The 13,627-nt window shown below is 41.2% G+C and overlaps 1 protein-coding gene across 3 annotated transcripts in view; it reads right to left on the bottom strand.

The window, feature by feature from the left end:
- The window catches only part of Rab30 (RAB30, member RAS oncogene family), an 88,494-nt gene that overhangs the window by 69,517 nt on the left and 5,350 nt on the right, over nt 1–13,627 (bottom strand). Inside the window, exon 1 of one of the 3 annotated variants that reach the window (XM_055623127.1) lies at nt 649–719. The exons of the other annotated variants lie outside the window; for them this stretch is intronic. The gene's annotated coding sequence lies outside the window, so the exon portion shown is untranslated. Of the gene's footprint in view, nt 1–648; nt 720–13,627 lie in introns of those variants that run through there. 3 annotated transcript variants of the gene reach the window in all.

The following is a 13,627-nucleotide window of genomic DNA, read 5'->3' as shown; positions in this document are numbered from 1 at the left end:
TGGTCTGTAACTGCAAGCATGGTAGCACACTATAATACATTCCACATGCTTGTTATTAAGCCCTTTGACAGGAGACGGTGAGGTTTTTTGACTTTCAGAACAATCGAATAAAGCTAGGGTTGTCATCAGCCCTCATTTACAGCTAGGAAAACAGGCACATACAGGTTGATGCCTACAGCCCTAGAATTTGTGACTTGAGCCAAGTCTTGGCTCCAACCTCCTGAACTCTGATCCTCTCTCTATTTCACTGCAGGCCACACTACAGAAAAGAGGCAGGAAAACCTGAAGGCGAGTCTGCCCGACACTCACAATTCATCAGCATGCTGGCAGTTGGTCTTCAGTGTTTCATAAAGCCATAGGGCAGGACTTTCTAGAAGGTTTAAAAGACCTCAGAGAGATGTGTGGCCTGCCTCTAAAGCCAGCTGGGAAGACATTCCCCGACTAGATAGCAGGCATACCAAGGATCTTGAAAAGGAAAAAGAATTGAAGAACGGAAAGTGCTGAGACCTCCAACCCGTCCAGCCAGAATCTTGTTCAAGGTCTCTGAAGACAAGGAGACAAGGCCTCTTAGGTACTAAAAGATAAAATCTGGAGAATACACGGAAATTAGCCTTAGTTAGAGAAAGAGTCGGGATCATTACAACCTACCTGGCCTCAGTAAGCATTCTCTCAAATGATTTTTATGAGCCAATTCGAAGGCACTAATTGGCAAATGCTAACTGCGAAAGACAAAAAGAAAAAAAAAAAAGATATTAATAATTTAGTAAGAGCAATTTACCCATGGGAGAAAACCGGAGGAACAAACCCTTCCCTTCAGTGAGTATGATATGACCCCCATTGCTCTCCTATGTTTTGGCTCACTTCCTTGAGAAACACAAAGTTGAGGTCACTGAAGAAGCACAGAGTAGAAGAGCAAAGACTTTGACAAACTTGTCCATGAAATATTGCTCAGATTTCTGTTAGCTGTGGCCTTAATCAGGCCATAACCTCTGTGAACCTCAGTTTCTATGCCTCTAAAGAGAGAGGAACACTGCTACCTTACAGGACTGGGGGTTATAAGATGAAATTGTGGATATAAAGAAAGAGTCTAGCATGGGGGCTGGAGAGATGGTTCAGCGGTTAAGAGCACTCGATGCTCTTGCAAAGGACCAGGTTCGGTTCCCAGCACCCACATCAGGCAGCTCACAACTATTTGTAACTCCAGTCCCAACACTTTCTTCTGGCCTCTACTGGCTCCAGTACAAACTTATGTATATGAACTTACACAAACACAAACACACACACACACAAAACAAGCAAGGCTGAAAAGATGGCACAGAGATTAAGAGCACTTGCTGATCAATCAGAGGTTCATTCCAGCATCCACATGGGAGCTTACAACTGTCTGAAACTCCAGTGCTAGGGGACCTAGCATCCTCTTTTGGCCTCCCTGGGCACCAGACACACATGTGGTGTACTTGCATACATTCAGGCAAAGCACTCATACACATGAAATAAAAATAAGTAAATATTTTTTTAAAAATAAGTAAGTAAATCTTTTTTTTTTTTTAATACTATAACACAGTTCCTGGCTTAGTAGCTGCTTAATAAATGTTAGATACTAGCTATCCCTCCGGCCTCCATTTTACTCCTTTGGTATCAGAATTCCAATATTCAGTCATTCTTAGTACCTCAGTATGAGATGATCCTGCATTTTATCCAGTATCTTGGCCATCTCATTAACATGTATGAAACACAACCATCTGTGACTGTAGTTGTGAACATCTCAAACAACTACAGGCTCTTGGGCCTCTTACCAATCTGCTCCAATTTTATAATCCTTCTTCAATACAAGAGAAACACTTTGTAGATACCTACACTGGTGTGTGTGCATGTGTGTGAGTGTGTGTCTGTGTGTCTGTGTCTGTGTGGCATGTGGTATATGTGCACTTGTGTGTTCAGGTCTATCCTCCATACACATGCATGTACAGAAAAAGAGGACAGCTATCTTCTTCTATCACGTCCCTCCTTACTTTCTGAGACAGGGTCTCTCACTGAGCCTAAAGCTGCTGGGGTCTGCCTGTCTCCATGAGTTTTCTTACCAACTGCGCCATCTCTGCACCCCCAATACTAACATTTAGCTGTCAAATTCAACTACACTGAACATGAAATAAAAGAAAGTTCAGAGCTTATCAAAGCCTATTAAATAAGTACTACTCTTCTGACCATGAGAATGACAAGAAGGGTGAGGTTCTGTAGACTCCCATGTCATCTTCCTGGTCTCTGGGGGTCATATCTTCAAAACATTATATCCAAAAAAAGGATCTGGTGGCTCTCCTCTGTATTTCCAGGTCCTGCATATACACCAGGCACTATGGCCAAATTGTATGACCCATCTCTTTTGCCAGCCTCAAATTGGCAAGGTCCTGACAAGTCTCAAATGCTAGTGTCTATAACAGCTGGCAGTATAGCAGACTTTAGTGTTTGGCTAATGAATTAGTGGTGATGGGACACAAACATTCAAACCATAGTACCCTCTACCATATGGTGGAAAGCGATCAGTAAAACCAAGAGAAATTAGAAACAATACATTCTAGTGCAGATCATCTGTTCATTGATGAGTCTCAAAGATGCCTGATAACTCATCCAAGGCACCCTCAAAATTAGCAAGAAGATGACAAGTGGTGGCCATCACCTGTCCTTGGGATTGAGTTCACAGACAGCCATCAACTCACACTTCAGCCAGAGAGAGACAGTGTGGTTTACCGGATGCCTGGGCTCCAGGTATCATCTTGTTTCTGCCACCTGCCAGTCATGTGACTTCTAGCAAGCTATCTCATCTGAGTCATAATTTCTGTATCTGTTAACTGGGCTATTAATAACTCCAGAGTTGTTGGGGTTATTAAGTCTGCCAACAAACATAAAGTGTCTAGCAAAGCACCAGCACTGTGTGTTAAACAAATGTTTACTGAATGAGTCATGAGTCAGTCCCTGTCCAGCGTAACACAGCTTCACAAACCTGGTTTGGACTTTGCTTTTAAGTCTCTGCCAACCTGGAATGTAGCAAGGTGACCAATAATCATACAGTCCTATAATTGGAGATGCTTCCTTGATAGAGTTAGATTCTAAAGCTGCTCTTCAACTTCACCTCTGACGATCCTACTCGCTGTTCCCTTCAGTTGAGTTGCCCTCCAAACTGTCCTCATGTAACACAAAAACTACCCATCCTCTATCCGGGTTTACCCTGTCATAGGGTACAATGGTTTGAATGAGGCTCAAATATTTGGATACCTGGTCCCCAGTTGGAGGTACTGTTGGGAGAGGCTTAGGGGGAGGAGCCTTGCTATCGGAAGTGCATCCCTGGGGCTGGGCTATGGGAATTTAAGGCCCCACTCCACTTGCAGTTCGCTCTCTGCTTCATGCTTACAGGAAAGGATGTGTACTCTCAGCTTCTTGTTCCCGCTGCCACACCTGCCACCTGCCATCCCTGCCTCTGGGACTCTAACCTCCTGGTAGCCTAAGCCAAAGCAAACTCTTCCTTCTATAGTTGCCTTAGTTGTGATGTTATAGCACAGAAACAGGTGAGTAATGCATAGGAGAGGGAAGGCATCTCTCATCCGTGTGACCTCATCAGTCCTTCCTCGACCCAGCGATCATTTTTTCACTACACAGGGAAGAGTCCAACATTCTTTTTTTTTTCCCCCTCAGCTTCACTCAGACCCAAAGTGTTGAGTCCAACATTCTAAACATCAGTGTCCCCTTCAAAATTCACATTGAAACTGAAGTTTAAGCACAGAGCATTGAGTATTAATGACTGGTTCAGCCATGAGGCCTATGCTCTCATAAATGCACTAGTGACCTAGAAACACACTTAAAGGGGCTGGAGAGATGGCTCAGTAATTAAGGGCATTTAATTGCTCGTGCATAGGACCTGAGTTCAGGCTCCAGCACCCATGCAGGCAGCTCACAATCATATGTAACTCCAGCTCTCGGGGATCAGACACTGTCTTCTGGCATCTTTGGACAACCAAACTCACACACACATACCCAACAGGAATACACACACACACACACACACACACACACACACACACACATAATTTTTAAAAATAATAATGAATAAATATTTTTAAAGCACATGAAGGGCAAGTTCACCCTCTTGGCATACAACAGAAATATGTATCATCCCGGGGGCAGGAAGAAGCCACCAGCAGATGTCTGCCAGCCCCTTCCTTACCTTGCCCTCCCAGCATGTAGCACCCTTATAAATAAGCTTTTATTGTCAGGTGTTGTGACACACATTTGTAATCCCAGCACTTGGAGGCCGAGACAGAAGAAACCATAAGTTCATGACCAACTTGGGCTAGCCTGAGCTATACAGCAAGACCATGTCTCAAAACTCAAATAACAAAAATAGTATAACAATAACATTTTTAAAAAGAGTTTCTCTGTGTAGCCCTGGCTGTCCTAGGATTTGACCTGTAGACCATGCTGGCTTTAAGCTCAGAGATCTGCCTGTCTCCGCTTCTCAAGTGTTGGGATTAAAAACATGCACCACCACTACACAGCAATAACATTTTTTAAAGGAACTCATTAAAGAAAGAGATTTTCATTGTTTGTAAATTTTCCATCCTTGATCAGTGTGTTATATCAGGTCAAATTTACTAAGACAAGGTGTATTTTCTGACTTTTTTTTTTTTAATCATAGGAAGGTACACCCAATCTAAAATGTATCATCTTAACAATTTGTATACTCGATCATTTGACTAGTAAGAAGCAGATCTTGTACCAGAAATCAAGTCTGTCAAATGATTTCAGGCATTTGACCGAACCTCTCAGACATAGAGCTTTTTAAGATTTTTGTCATAATTAAATGACATGATTTACGCAGTCAGTGCAGTGTTTGGAATATCACAAAATTTTTAAATGTATTCAACATTATAAAGTTATAATAAACATGGCTTATTACACACAAAATCATCTCTTAGCCATAACTATTAAAGCAAAAAGTAGACAAAGTTTTTGTAGGTAACATTCAAAACAGAATTAAGTCCTACAGAAATAGCACTGGATCCAGACTGACGTCATTGATTTTGTAATCCTGAGTTATACAATTATAGCTCCATCTGCACACTGTGGAGGCAGAGGCAGGTGGCTCTCTATGAGCCTGGTCTATATACAAAGTTCCAGATGAGCCAAGGAAGGCTATATCATACATCATGAGATCCTGTCTCAAAACAAAACAAAACAAAACAAAACAAAAAACCCAACCTATAGCTACTGGAGGTGAGACTTTGCCACCTCAAAAAGAAGCACTTAAGTACTACACTAAAGTTTGTCTTAGCATCTAGTCTGTCCAAAATCTCATATTTTCATATTTTATTATTTTAACTTTTATTTTACATGTATGGGTGCTTTGCCTGCACATGTGTGGTGCCTACAGAGACCACAAATGGGCATGAGATACCCTAAACTGGCATGACAGATGTCTGTGAGTTACCATGTGTGTGCTGAGGACCAAACCCAGATCCTCTGGAAGAGTAGCCAGTGCTCTTAACCACTGAGCCCTCTCTCCATCCTTCTCATAAGTACTTTTAATAAGGATTATTTGAGGGTCTGAGTTTCTTTTCTGGTGCATGAACTAAGTCTGTTTTAAATTCATTTCATGTATTTATTTGTTTGTGGTGTGTGTGTGTGTGTGTGTGTGTGTGTGTGTGTGTGTGTGTGAAGATAGACATATGCCATAGTGAACATTTAGAGATTAAAAGACAATCTGTGTGAGTGGTCTCACTCCTACCACACAGGTCCCAGGGATGGATGGCAGGCTGGCAGTACAATTTCCTTAAAAGCCAGAAATATTCCCTCATATTTCCACAATATAATTATCAAAATCAGGAAATTAATATTGACCCTAAATCTAATCCAGTTTCAACCCTCAATTGATTTTTACCTACTGTACAAATAGCATTCATTATGGCAATATGAATTATATCAATGGACAAAGAAGAAAATTTTTTTGACTCAAGAACTAATGGGAGGACCAAGTGTTGCATTTTAGTTATTATTTGTCCTCTGTCTCCTTTAACTTAGACACATCCCAGTCTTTCACACTCCACCTTATTTTGTGAGACAGGTCTTTCACAAGACCTGAAGCCCGTTTCAGCCCCGGCCAGCACAGCCAAAACATCTACCTGTCTCTGTTTGCGATAATAGGTACCCATGACCATACCCAAATTTTAAGTGGGTGCTGAAAGTCCAAATTCAGGTCCCCAGGACTGTACAGCAAGGCCTCTTACCCACTGAGCAATCTCCCTAGGCCTTTGTGCATACATTCAAGTTGCATATTTGGGCAAAGGACTCCACAAACTGGTAGTATGTTTTTCTCAGAAATCTATTTGCCGCAGGCTGGAGAGATGGCTCAGGGGTTAAGAGCACTGACTGCTATTTCTAGAGGACCCAGGTTAAATTCCCATCACCCACGCCCCTGCCTGTAACTCTGCAATCTGATACCTTCATACACACATACCTTCAGGCAAAACACCAATGCACATAAAATAAAAATAAGTAATTAAAAGCAAAAAGAAATCTATTTGCTGATATTAACTTAACTTTGGTCACTTAGTAAAAGTGGTATCTGCCATGTTTCTCTACAGTAAAATGTATTTCCCCCTTTACTACTAATGAGTACCTATCTGTGAAGAAATGGTGCCATAGATAGTGAGAACTTTGGAGAAAATGGGACTTGTCCTATGTCGTAAAGCCTAAAGATACGAAAACATAAATCAAAGTCATAAGAAAGCTCCATATTGAGGTTTCTCCTAAAGCCCCCTCTGTTTCCCACACCAGCCACCATGGCTAAAGCTGCCTCGTCTAACCCTCTCCCTGCGCAGAGGAAGCTCACAAAAGGACCTCATGACCCACAGAACCCTAGTCATAAGATCTACTGGGATCACAGTCACTCTGTCTCTAAGGCTATGAAAGTGTAAGGCATGTGAGGGCAGCCTTTCAGACAGGAAGGAAGTGTCTACACTCTGGGCAATGAACGTGGTGTGTGCTGGAGAGAGAAAAGCCAAAGAACACTAAAAAGCCTAACAGGAAACTGTGTGCATTTTCCCACCCAGCTGGAAGAAGAAACCTGGGGACTGTCTCTGCCTGGAAAGTGTCTCTCACACACTGACCCTTCAACTAGTTGGCTAAAGCTTTTCTTCCTGAGCTCCTATTTCTTCTAATTTTTTTAAAGATTTTCTTTTTAAAAATGTTTTTAATGAGTGTGGGTGTCCTGCCTACATGAAAGTGTGTGCACTCCACGCAAGCCTAGTACCCACAGAAGAGGGCTTCGGATCCTGTATGCAAGTAAGTCACTATGTAAATACGGGGAATTGAACCCAGGTCCTCTGGAAGAGCAGCCAGTGCCCTTAATTACTGAACTATCTTTCTAATATCTCTTCCTAGCTTTTCAATTTTAGTTTTGAAATAAATATTACATTATTAATACACTGACACAGTTCAAAGTTCAAAAATCAATGTGCTGCATACTCACTAGAATAGATACAATGATTTTTTTGTAACAGATATTGGCAAGGAGGTGGAAAAACAGAACTCGTTTTATGAATAATTTATTTATTTTATATTAAATAAATAAATATTGATAAAATAAATAAATATTATTATAAAATATTTATAAAATAAATAAATGTTATTTATTTTATATTTTATTTATACACTATATTATATATAGTGTATTAGTGTTTTGTGTATATTTACATATGTGTGCCACATGCTTGACTTGTGACCAAAGAGTTCAGAAAATGGAGTCAAATTTTCTAGAATGGGAATTACAGACGGTTGTGAGTTGCCCCCTGTGGGCGCTGGGAATCAAACTCAGGGCCCACTGGAAGAACAGCCGCTGTTCTTAACCACCAAGCCATCTCTCTGTCTCCCATACTTGAACTCTAACACATTAACACACTGCTGGTGAGAATGCAAATGGCTACCGCTGTCTGAAAAACAACCTGGCAGTGTCTCAAAAGGTCAAACATAGTATTACCAACTGAACATTCAAAAATTATCAAAACAAGCTGGTCAAGGTGGCTCATGCCTGTAATCCAGCACTCAGGGAGGCAGAGGCAAGCATATCTCTGCAAGTTCAAGGCTAGCCTGGTCTACAAAATGAGTCCAGGACAGCCAAGGCTACACAGAGGAACTCTTGTCTCAAAAAACCAAAATAATAATAATAATAATACATATATTCACTCAAATAAATGTGAACAGGAGCATTATTCAAAATGGTCAAAAAGTAGAAGCAACTCAAATATCCATAATATAATAAATGGATCCATAAAATGTAGGATGGCCATACAGTGGAATATTATTTTATAATAAGAAGTTGATACAAAGCACATGATGAATGAACTTTGAAACTATTACGTTAATGAAAGAAGCTATCACACATGGTATAATTCTATGCATATTAAATGACTGAAATAGACAAATTTTTAGAGATCAAAAGTATAATATGGGTTACCTTGATCTGGACAGGAAGGGGTGTAAAAAAGGCAAATAACTACTAAGGGGCATGAGGTTTTTGGGGGCTGGGGGGGGGGGGGGGTATACAATTTAAAAGTGCTAAATCTGACTGTGGTAAAGTTTTTGTAGTGATGAAAAAATCTTAAAGTTGATTATATAAGTTGATCAACATAACATTAAAACAATAAATTGTATATTTTAAATAAGCAATTTACGTGATATATGTTAACTGCACATCAACAGAGCTACTTTTAAAATCAATACTATACACTTGTTATGGTAGCCCCAGCCTGTAGAATCCCAGGATTCAGAATACTAGACAGAAGAATTTCTTTAAGTCTGAGGCCACTTGGGCTACAGAGTGAGACCCTGCCACAAATAAACATGATATACGTATATTAGAAAACCTCAGTACACATGTATACCTATAGATTAAACCACAACTCAAACATTGTCCATTACCTCCTTTCTACCAGTAACCATAGCCTTCCAAGGTTTCTTTGTGAAGATTCAAAATATCCTTATCCCTCACAAAATATGTTTCACACTCTCTTCTGTCACTTAATATATGTCCTTGGAGAACACCTTAACTCTTGTTTGTAGCTTTAAAGCTTTTCCCTAGTGTAAACATGTCCAGTCCCCTGCTGTTGCACACTTCCAATCATTTCCCATCAGCAAGATGCTGCAATGATTGCACTCTGTCCTTGGTTTCGACAGATGACACTGTGTTCCTAGACAGCCAGGACAATGGGTGGAGTAGCAGGATCCATTTTTGAGTTCAACTAGTATTTGCAGCTAGTCTCTCCCGTTAGCTATGTGATTCGGATCACGCTGTGAGTTACTTGTGGCTTCTAAGACTTAGTGTCCTTCCTTTCATAAGCATCCTGCCTATGGACTCACAGCTTTTAAGAACAAATAAGGTAGGCTCTTGTATGCTATATCTGAGATAAACTGAGTATCAGAAAGCATAAGGCTGGGAAAATGAGAACAAGTCTGATAATGGATTATAATATAATACACTGGAAGACAAACAATAGGAGTATAATTAGTGGGTTTCTGAAGTGACAAGGAAGGGCTGGAAGCTAACTGATCATATGACAAACAGAAGATGAGGGAATTTACAAAACATTAGATGAAAGTTGTTGAGAAACAGCACAGCCACATAACCTCAAGATATGCCCCCATACACGTCACTTAAATATGACGGGAAGACTTGACTCTCCACCTGAACCACAGGCTCAAGCCTCAAATCACCAGTGATCTGACAAACTGACCCTACAAATCCCTAACATGCAAAAAGAGGGTGGAGGGGAGAGGGTGCAGTATCACCAATGGAAAATTCTGACCACAAATCCTTAACCCAAGCTTAATAATGAGAACATGATCAGAAAATTCCAATTCCAGCCTACAGAACAACAAACTAAAGATAGATAATTATGCTGTGCTAAAAGCAAACAACTAAAGGACACAATTATCTTTTAAGAATTATACCTGACTAGATTTTGGATGAAACTTTTTTTTAAGGCTATTAGGGGAAATGGCTCAGTGGGTAATGTGCTTGCTATGGAAGCATGAGGGCATGAGTTTGAATCCTCAGTACAAATGCTTGTTTGTTTTTTATTACTTTACTTAATTATGATTGCTCTATTTGCATGTACACTTGTATGCCAGAAGAGGGAAACAGATCCTAGTATAGATGACTGCGAGCCACCATGTAGTTGCTGGGAGCCACCATGTAGTTGCTGGGAATTGAACTCAGGACCTCTGGAAGTACAGACAGTGCTCTTAGCCGCTGAGCCATCTCTCCAGGCCCAGCATCCATGTTTTTAAAAGCTGAACTTAGCCAGGCATGGTGGTTCATGCCTTTAGTTCTAGCACTTGGTAGGTAGAGTCAGGCTAGCCTGTTCTACAGAGGAAATTCCAAGACAGCCAGGGCTACATAAAGAAACCCTGTCTCAAAAACACTAAATAAACAAACAAGCGGATGAATGAATAAAATGAAACTGAGTTCAGAGACACATGAAGGAATCTTAGCACTAATGAGGAAGAACAAGAAGATCCTTGGAAGTCATTGGCCAGACAGCTTAGATAAGCTTCAAGTTTATTAAAACAGAGTCTCAAAAAACTAAGAGGTGGGGGGGGGGGATTAAGAAAGAGATCAGACATTGTATACACACATGCAAACACATATATACCACACACACACACACACACACACACATGTAAAAAGTTAGTAAGAGTCACTAGAATGGCTGAGGGATTTGGGAAAGCATTGCTACAGCTACATCATAAAGCAATATGGAAGAAATTTCTTTAGACCAGCTTGGCCTCCATCTCAGAGATCCACCTGCCTCTGCCTCCCTGAGTGCTAGGATTAAAGGCATGTGCTGCTGCTGCCTCCATCTCTACCCAGCTGGTTATGGTTTTCGGGTGATGGTATTGTTATTTGGGTGTTCTTGAGACAAGGTCTCTCAGTGTTGCTCTAGATGTCCTGAACTCAGACAGACCTACCTTTCCCTCCCAAATGCTGAGATTAAAGGTGTGCACCACCATGCCCAGCCTTAAGGTATGGGTGTACTCCTGAGGTAGTGGCAGGCATATCTGTGAGTTCAAGGCCAGCCTGGTCTACAGAGCGAGACCTTGTCTCAAAAAAACAAAAAGGCAAAAACAAAACAAACAAAAAAAGATGTGAGTGTATACATAGAATAAGCAAATGAATTCTGATAAAAGGAATATAAAAAGTTGTAAATTTTTCAAAATAGCTTGGGAACGATCAAAATAAAACCTGAAAACCTTCTGGCACCCAGCTAATATTATCAGAGTGTGCTTCAGCTAACTCCCTTCCTTTCTTTTCTTGGTTTTTTTCGAGGCAGGGTTTCTCTGTGTAGCCTGGGCTATCTTGGACTTGATTTGTAGAACAGGCTGGCCTCAAACTCACAGTAATCCACCTGCCTCTGCCTCCCTGGTGGTGGGATCAGAGGCATTCGCCACCACACTTGGCCAGCTAACCCTTCCGTGACTGACAGTAATGTGAACACAGTCACCAGCCTTACAGCCCTGCCTTCACGAAGCTTGAAAGCAAGACAGATAGGGAGCATCTGATGTACTTTTGCTCTGGGGGAAGAAAAATTACTTAACCTCACAGAGACTTGTTCCCTTATTTACATATTAAAAAAAAAGAGCTAAAATCTGCGGCAGATGGACCAGTGAGATGGCTCAGCAGGAGAGAGTACTTGCTACTGAGTGAGTCTGATCCCCAGGACCCACATGGTAGAAGAGAATTTGACTTCCAGAAGTTGTCCTCTGATGTACACATCGCACTATCAATCAATTAATGTTACATAATCTGCAAAGGACTGAGCGAAAGAGATCGCACATAAAATACACCTTCATAGTGTGTCTCTTTTTGAAGACCCTACTAAAAGATCTGAATCTCGAAGAATAAAGCAGGGTGGAAGGAAAGCTCCATCTTTGTTTCACCATCAGAACACCAAGTCCAGGGCCTTGTATGCACACAATGCACATGATGTCTGGTAGACCAAACAGAGAAGACTCTATGAGAACTAGAAAATCCAGCCTGAAAACGCTATTGGAATCACAGAAAAGATCGACATGGTAAGCTTAGTCAGAGGGGCCAGCCCCTTACAGGGAGGATATATTTATGTGCTTACATGCATGCAAATTTGTCAGAGCTATTTTACACAGAGGTCCCAGTTAGGTTCCTGTTGCCGTGATAAAAACACTGACCAAAACCAGTTAAGGAGAGCAAAGCCAAAGCAGGGAAGTGACGCAGAAACCATGGAGGAATGCAGCTTGCTAGCCAGCTTGCAGGCTCAGGTTCAGCTATCTTTCTTATATCTCCCAGGACCACTTGCCTAGAGGTGATGCCACCACAGTGGGCTGGGCCCTCTAGCATTAATTAGAAAAGTGCCTCACAAACATCCCTTCTGGTTTTGCTGTGAGGCTCTTGAAAACAACATTTAACAACAGCACCTAAGGACACACTAATATCAACACAATGGACTAAACAATAGATGCATGACATCCAATACGATTTTTGTTTGTTTGTTTGTGTGTTTTGTTTTGTTTTGTTTTACCAGACAGGGTTTCTCTGTTTAGCCCTGGGTGTCTAGAACTCTCTCAGGCTGGCCTTGAACTACGAGATCTGCCTGCCTCTGCCTTCTGAGAGCTGCACCGACATGACAGGCTTCCCTAAGGATCTTAATGGCTAATTAATGTGCAGCTCCTATTCCAGTTTCCCCAGTCCTTATAACATTTGCTTTCTTTGGTTTTTAGGGCTTCAATCAAAGGTTAAAAGCTGCTTTAAGTTGTCCTATCTCTTTAACCTCCTTTAACATTTACCTTTTATTCTGTTCCATGATTCATTCACAATGTTTTGAAGATCACAAGCCAACTACTGTGTATAGTGCATTCCACACTGTATTTGTTTAATTATTTCCTCATGATTAGATAGATGCAAGTTAAACATTTCTGGCAAACATCGATTTCTACTCCAGCAACTCAGTGCTGATGATGTGAACTTCAGCTGGTCTTATTACACCATTTCTCACCTGCCACCATGAGTACTAAATACGCATCACCCAATAAACAAAACACTGAAAATTATCAATAAATGTTTAAGATAGCTTCCATGGACCTGGACAGATGGCTCACTAGTTAAGAACACTTGCCACTGGAGGGAACCTGGGTCAGTTCCCAAGACCCACACGGTAACGCATAACCATCTGTATCTCCAGTTTTAGGGGAGCTGATATCCTCTTCTGACCTCTCTATGCACCAGGCGTACATGTGGTATACACATGTGTACCTACATGTGGTACGCCCATGCTGTCAAAACACTCACACGTAGAAAATGAAATAAATCTTAAAGAAAAAAATGTTAAAGCCACCATGAACAGCAGTTGTATCAGGCTTCAGACCAGATACTTCAAATATATTCTCAGGCCTAGAGAGGTGGCTGGGTAGCTACAAGTATTGCTACTCTCACAAGACCCAGGTTCAGTTCCCTGAACAACTGATGATTCATCTCTATGGCCTCTGGAGACACTAAACACACACACACACACACACACACACACACACACACACACACACACACACA

Source organism: Psammomys obesus, unplaced genomic scaffold (genome assembly GCF_907164565.1).
Source record: "Psammomys obesus unplaced genomic scaffold, mPsaObe1.curated_primary_1811, whole genome shotgun sequence".
Lineage (NCBI taxonomy): Eukaryota > Metazoa > Chordata > Mammalia > Rodentia > Muridae > Psammomys > Psammomys obesus.
The sequence above is the reverse complement of the archived record's forward strand: the minus strand, read 5'-3'. Positions and strand labels throughout refer to the sequence as shown.